The sequence below is a fragment of the Mustela putorius genome, unplaced genomic scaffold, assembly GCF_011764305.1.
Source record: "Mustela putorius furo isolate JIRA1106 unplaced genomic scaffold, ASM1176430v1.1 tig00000421_pilon_pilon_pilon, whole genome shotgun sequence".
NCBI classification, from domain to species: domain Eukaryota; kingdom Metazoa; phylum Chordata; class Mammalia; order Carnivora; family Mustelidae; genus Mustela; species Mustela putorius.
The window spans coordinates 9,387,137-9,394,338 of record NW_025421375.1 but is presented as its reverse complement, the minus strand read 5'-3'; the positions used below and the strand labels follow the sequence as shown (position 1 = coordinate 9,394,338).

At 38.4% G+C, this 7,202-nt stretch overlaps 1 long non-coding RNA gene across 1 annotated transcript; it reads right to left on the bottom strand.

The window, feature by feature from the left end:
- Positions 1-532: 532 nt before the first annotated feature.
- On the bottom strand, positions 533-2,877 carry LOC123391999. Its single transcript, XR_006606682.1, has 2 exons — positions 2,017-2,877; positions 533-853 (listed from the first exon to the last, which is right to left on the bottom strand). It is a non-coding gene; the product is annotated as an uncharacterized LOC123391999 (long non-coding RNA).
- Between the last annotated feature and the right edge of the window lie 4,325 nt (positions 2,878-7,202).

Sequence of the window (7,202 nt, the reverse complement as noted above, 5' to 3'; positions counted from 1 at the left end):
AATGCAGCCGCCATGCTGTGAGAAAGCCCAAACAGTTGTGTTGAAAGGACTTCAGAGGGCAGCCCTGATTGATCTACCAAACAACAAATAGCCAACAGATTGTCAAGCCACCCATCTAAAGCCACACTAAAGAGAAATAAGCTGTCCCTGTCAAGCCCTGCTCAAATTTCAGATTCATAAGCAAAATCAACCATTATTTTTGTTCCAAGCTGAGTTTGGGGGTGTTTTGTTATGTGGCAATACCTGAAAAAGTACAAAATACCTTTCCATCTTTCTCTGCCTGATTAATTTCTTTCCATTCCAAAAGATATAGCTCCAATGTTATCTCATTTAAGAGGATAAAGACCTCCCCAATCTGCTGAGGCAAAATAGATTACTTTCTTCTGTTCTTCTCCAGCATCTGGTAATGGTTAACATTCACCTCCTGAAAAGTATTGCAAATTCCTTCTGAGTAGTGTCTGTGAGGATTGATCTTTGTTACTTAGTGACTAAAACAATTGAGTTACTTGAATATTCAGTGTGGTAATTCCTATACTGTACCAACTTCTACTTTTGGTTTTATTTTAATTCAACAACCACTTATTGAGCACTACATGCCTGGCAATATGTTATTTGATAACAGTATGTTATCATATTGTGAATAGGCTGTAGACCCCTGCCCTCAAGAAGCAGAGATGTCACGGAATTATCCCAAATCACCTTCACTGTGCTAGATGGCACAGATTTCTGGGATTCAGCCAAGTGCCTGACTAAGGGTTCAAACAGTTTCAGAGAACTTCTTGGAGGAAAATATTGGTCCTTTCTGATGGCCTCCATGATTTCCAGGAAGAACAGACAGTGACCGGCCAAATATCTGCCAAAAAAATGACAACAAAACTTGAATTGGACACTCAGAAGTTTCTCAAGTAAATTAAAAGTCTGTTTCCTAAATGTCTAGGCTCTAAATTCTTCAATCAACAGCACAGAGTACTGAAGACCCAAGACTCTTATTTCAGAAATAAGCCACGAAGAGCCTATGACCCAAAATATGCCAAAGCCTCATTTCATACATGCAAAATTTGAGAAACACAGTGCAATGGACATGTTCTCATATTCTCTCTGGCCTGGGTCAAGTGTGTGGTCCCGAAAGCACTGTCCAAGGGATAGCATGCATCAATCAAGATTTAATGTTATGCCCTCTGTTAAACGAAAGAAAAAGAAAATACAATGATTTGAATAAAATTACACTTTTATAAAATCATTATACATCATTTTATTTATATAGACCATTAACCCTTTAGGGTACAGGGACTGTGTCTTACTGGTCTATAAACGTCAATACCTACGAGTACCTGATCATATAGTAGGTGCTCAACAAAAGAAGAAAATTACTCAACTACTTTGGAATGGTAACTATATAAGGAGCAATACTTTTACCTTCAGTTCAATGTCAGTAAAAATGCAATCTCTCCTCAGAAAATTGTGTGTTTCCTCTTATCTGACAAACAGCACTACAAATGCCAGCAGTTTTCACTTGTCTTAGCTGTCAGGAAACTCTAGGTGAAATTTTGTGCACTACCATAACTTCAAAAGCACAGAGTTATGAGGAAATAGCAGTGTATTTTTATTCATCTATCAAGCAGGCATAAGCAAACGCTGTTAGCCTGACTCTCACCACCAAATGTACCTTCATATTCCTTTCACCTAAAATAACCTACATTTCCCTGTGATGCTCTTGCCCCCCTTTTCCATAAACTCAGGCCAATGAGCTTTTATCATATGTATATGCCAACTTAATCTGGCTTTAGGAGTAGAATCCAGAACGGAGCTAAGAGCTCTAAAAGCCAGTGTGTTAAACATTTTTCAGAAGAAAGTGTTAATTGCAAAGGTCCAAAGCTTTTTTTGAGGACCAGATGGACTATATGAACAAGTTGCGTAGCTTACCTATGTTTCACATTATAGAAACATGGGGTGGGTTGTGGCTTCCACAAAACAATTGAAAAACTCGACACTAGGAGTTTCTTGCATGGAACTCACCTGCTGCTTTTCCTCGGGGAAAGAACGGTTCTAACAGAAGCAAGTAAGATCCTGGTCTCCAAGAGGCAGACAGATGGTAGTGCTGGTCTTCACAACAGTAATCTCACAAAAGCATAAGGCTCAAAATAATTCTGATGTTAGCCGCTGTATATAATTCAGTACTTGTGGTGGTTCACCGATAAGGAATGATAATCTCTTCTCCCTTATAAAAGGGATAAATCTGAGTTTGTTTGCACAGACTAAGGTTACAGAGAAGGCCTGAAGTATAGAAGGCTCATAAGCTTATTTGGTTACAGATATGATCTTTAACTTTCCCTAGCCTGAGAAGCCAAAAATAAACATTTCATAACTTTTAATGTGTGGTTAGCAAATATAGCTGGCCAGTGGTCGTGTCCCTGCAGCCCAGAGTCCTGGACAGAGTCAGCTTAGCTGGATGCCTGTGGCCGCCTGCTTAGAGCCTTCCCCTGTAGTTTCAAAAGAACAGGGTCTTTTTTATCCGCTTAGCTCAGTTGCTATAAACACTTGCTGTATGTTAAATGACTTCTCAGGTCCATCCAATCCGATTTGCACATCATTAGTCTGTGTAGGATGAAATGGATGCCTTTGGATATTTAGTTTTGTTAAATACTGAGCCCTTTGTGAGTGAAAAGCCCTTCGTATAAAATATTACATCAGGCTTGGCTAACATTCCTGTTTCATGAATCACTGGTACCTCCAAGTTGTCCTTGAAATTTCAAATTCACTGTAGATGCTTCCAGACACGTACAGTACTTCTTTTTTTGTTTATTTATTTATGTTTTGATTTGGATGCCAATTCTGCTATGAAAGAGGAAAATTTAGCATCAGAGCAAATGCCCTTCACGTACATCAAAAGGGAAAAGAAAAGCAGCATTGCAGACCTGAAAGGAAAACACTCATCTAAATGCCAGAAAAATTCATCATAGATCCGTGCTTTACCCTGACTTACCGCACTGTTATTCAGAGACCATCACTCACCTTTTTTTTTACTTCTCATTGGTGATGGCCGTATTCATACCTGCAAGTACAATATTATACAGTTTTTTAAAAAATGAATAAATAAGCAAAAAGCTTAGTATTTCACATGTACTTGTAAATTTTTCATTTTGATTTTGACAGAGCTCATGCAGTAATTGCTTATAATTACCGATAGGACAGCTGATGGCTTTTTAAAACTACATTCTAATTAGAACAACCAGCCGTCAGGGCTTTGAAAGAGGCTGTGATGACATTACCACAATGAGGCCACGGTGAGGCTTTCTGGCCTTTTCTTCGATGCTGCTGCTCTGGGCTCTACCTTTGCTGAGATGGCACGGAGGAAATGAATTGCCACTGCCCCAGCTACACAGAAGATAAGAAGCTCGACAGCATCACTGTCACTTCTTGGGAATACCCCAATATCATTTTTCCTCACCAAGTGTTCCGGCTGCTGTTACCTTATATGTCATCTGGCCAGATGCATCCAAAATGCTCACCACATTCCACTTCCTATCATTCTGCCCTCAGTATTGGCGGTAGCAGATTTTACCTGAGAAATTTCAGAAGCCATACATGCTTGCAGATGATCGTTCTGTTTTGCAACAGTAACGTTTCCACAACCCTTAGGTCAGATTTTTTTTTTTTTTTTTTTTTTAATGAAGTAAGTTTTCGTTAACATGAAAGAAAAGGGAGGTTCTTTGATATTTATTGAATGTATTTTACGGTAGGAGTTTAAGATCCGTGTGTGTCTCATTTAAACTCCAAAATAGCCCTGTAAAAAGAGGGTTGCATTATCTTGGCTTTACAAACACAGAAATGGAATCTCACAGGGGCCTTGTTAACTTCTTTCTTCCAGACAATATTTTCAAGAACTCACTGAAAATGTGACAAGAACGGGTAACCACCATGCTGTTGAAAAGTACCGACACTGTGGCAGAATATGTTTTAATCCAAAGCATTTGTTGAGAAACAAGAAATGGGAGAAATTCCTGCATGATAGGAAGTCAATGGGATCGTTGTCTCAAAAAATCAAAACCAGAGGGAAGCAAGGTTTTTCAAAACGCACAGAGGTGAGAATTGCTGCAGAACTAGGCATGGTTGGAAGATCTACAGAGCCAGAATCAAGAGATGCAGGAGGTCACATTTGGCCCTGAATAAAGCAGCAGGTGAGTCTTTGGAGAACTGCAGGGAGCAATGACTTTTGCACCCTGGTTAAAGCCAGGATCATGGGTACTGAGATAGAAAAGGCAGGACATGGCCTCAGGTAGCCCCATGCCCAAAGCATGTTCCTTAGCCTACCCACAATCTGGAAGCAACCTAAATAGAAATATCATCCACAGACAGGGAAAGGGGGGCTTCCAAATATCAGGATGACTCATGACTAAGTATCACTATGCTCAACACTACAGAGACAGTAATTCTCCATCAAATAATTATAAATTCAATATGATCCCCATCAAATTCAAAATAGGGTTTCTATGGAACTAGACAAGGCTGTCTGGGACGGACAATTGGAACGACTCGCCATCACAAACATCAAAACGTACTGTGAAGCTACGAGAACACAACCAGTTTATGAGCACAGGAATAAAAGAGACAAGTAGGTCAAGACAACAAACTGGGGAGTCCAGAAGAGGCAAATGTGTGTGTGTGTATGTGCACAGGTGGATTTGTGTGTGTACTAATATGTGAGAGAAAATGGAAATTTCAATCAGCAAGAAAAGGTTGGATTATTTAAAAGGTGCACCTAGCACTTTAAGATTATATTAGAACCCTACTAGACATCATACATAAAATAAATACATAAAATAAAATCTTAAAAATGATTTAAATGTTCATTTATGTAACACTGAAAAAAAAATTTAGGGGTGCCTGGGTGTCTCAGATGGTTAGTCGGCTGCCATGGGCTCAGGTCATGATCCTGGAGTCCTGGGATCAAGCCCCACACTGGGCTCCCAGCTCAACAGGGAGTCTGCTTCTCCCTCTCCCTCTGCCTCAACCTCTGCTTTGCGCTCTCTGTTTCTGATTCTGTATCTCTCTAAAGAATGGATAGATTTTTTTAAAATCTTAAAAAAAAATTTTTTAAATAGAATGATGGTTTTTGAATCTTGAGTAATGAGAAATGGCCTCCTACAAACTGAAGAAAAGAATTAACAGATAAACTACATAAAATTCTTCAAATTTTTTTGGACAAAGATCATAATAACAATAACAATAATAAAAGACAATACCAAGAGAAAATATTTGCAAGAAAGTTATAGAGATAAGCAGTACTCACCATTGTATAGAGAGATCTCCCACATAATTAGGAAAAGAAGCAATGCTCTTATAAGAAATCAGATAAAAGAGGCACCCCAGTGGCTCTGTCAGTTGAGCTACTGACTCGGTTTTAGCTCTGGTCATGATCTCCTGGGGTGTGGGGCTCAGCCCCAAGTTGGGTTCCATGCTCAGTAGGGCGTCTGCTTGAAGACTCTCACCCTCTCTCTCTACCCTCCCCCCAAATAAATAAGTAAATCTTTAAAAAAAATAGACAAAAGGTATAAGGAAAGAGTTCACAGAAAGAAAAACTGCATACTACATATATATGAAATTATGCTAAACCTTAGCAGCAGTCAGAGGAATTGAAACTGAAACAATATCACTGTAGTTTTTACTCCTCAGGTTATATAAACTTTTGGAGCTTGATAGCACTTAGTTTGGGGAGGATATGAAGGGACATGTACTTTCATAACCCACTGGTGAGAATTTGAAGTCACTAACCATTTTCAGAGGGCATTTTTGTCAATATCTATCAAAACTTAACATTTCTATAAGCCATATGCATGAATTTTACTTCCATATATTTAGCCTATAGCTTTCATATTTGCTTAAAGATTCATGTGTACGAAAGTTCATTGTTGTATTCTTCTAAAGCAAATAAAGCAATCAAATTGATGTCAGAATAATTAAGTAAGTCATGGCATGTCAGTTTTAAGGAATACATTACACTTATGAATAATGTTGAATATCTATATAGAGTGATAAAAAGAGTCACCAAGATAAACTCTCGAAACAATAAATCCATCTCATAATGTGTAAACATTTGTGGTTAAGACCTCATTAAGTTTTTAAAAATGTATGTATGTGAGGGGCATATGGGTGGCTCAGTTGGTTAAGCATCCAACACTTGATTTCAGCTCGGGTCCTGAGATCAAGCCGCATGGGGTGTAGGGCCTGCTTAAGAAATTTCAATACTTTTACATCTAGGTGATCAACAATTGTGTTTAAAATCTAACATTTGCAGTTCAACTAGTGATGCAATTATGTGGAATCACTTTTTATTTTCTACTTTCAAACCAAGAGAGCAAAATATTTAAAGAAAAAAGAAAACATTGGTGTAGAAGGAAAAAAAGACTCTAAAAACAACTATGGAAATGTCTCTTTTCAGTTTAACCACAGCTTTTTACTAGACCTTAAATCATTTTAGCACTCACTCCACGGATAAAATTTCTAATTTTGCTTCAGCTACTTGGATATTTGAGACCAAGTGAATGTGAAGTATGAATAACAAAAAGACTTTCTATCTTGGCTGAGAAAACCATCATGTTCACATTTGGCAAGTTTTCCCAACATAATCTAATATATAGCTAGCTGATGCTTGACACTTTTCTGTAGAGATAATCTATTCACCAGTGTTATAACATTAAAGATGGGGTAGTCTTATAGTTTTCTCTAAAAAATTAAAGATGGAGGGGTGCCTGGGTGGCTCAGTCAGTTAAGTATCTGTCTTCAGCTCATGACATGACCCCAGGTCATGGGGTCCTGGGCCCCACATTTCAAAGCCCCACATCAGGATCCCTGCTCAGTGGGGTGTCTGCCTGTCCCTCTCCCTCTGCCACCCTCCCCACCTGTGCTCTCTCACTCTCTCGCTCTGTCAAATAAATAAATAAATAATCTTTAAAAATTCAAAGATGGAGTAATCTATTTTGTTGTAAGTCTAAAAATAGCTTAAAATAAGTTCTTATATGATTTCTGTATCAGCACTCAGATGCTACATAATAACTGGGAGCAAAACAACAGAGAGAGTCATTCTCTTCCATTATGCAATCTCTTCAAGAGAAAGATGGTTCTTCTTTAATTCTAACCAGAAGCCATAACATCCTCTTTTTGTTTGTGTGTATTAGCTTTAAGGATCTCCACAATACTCGTAT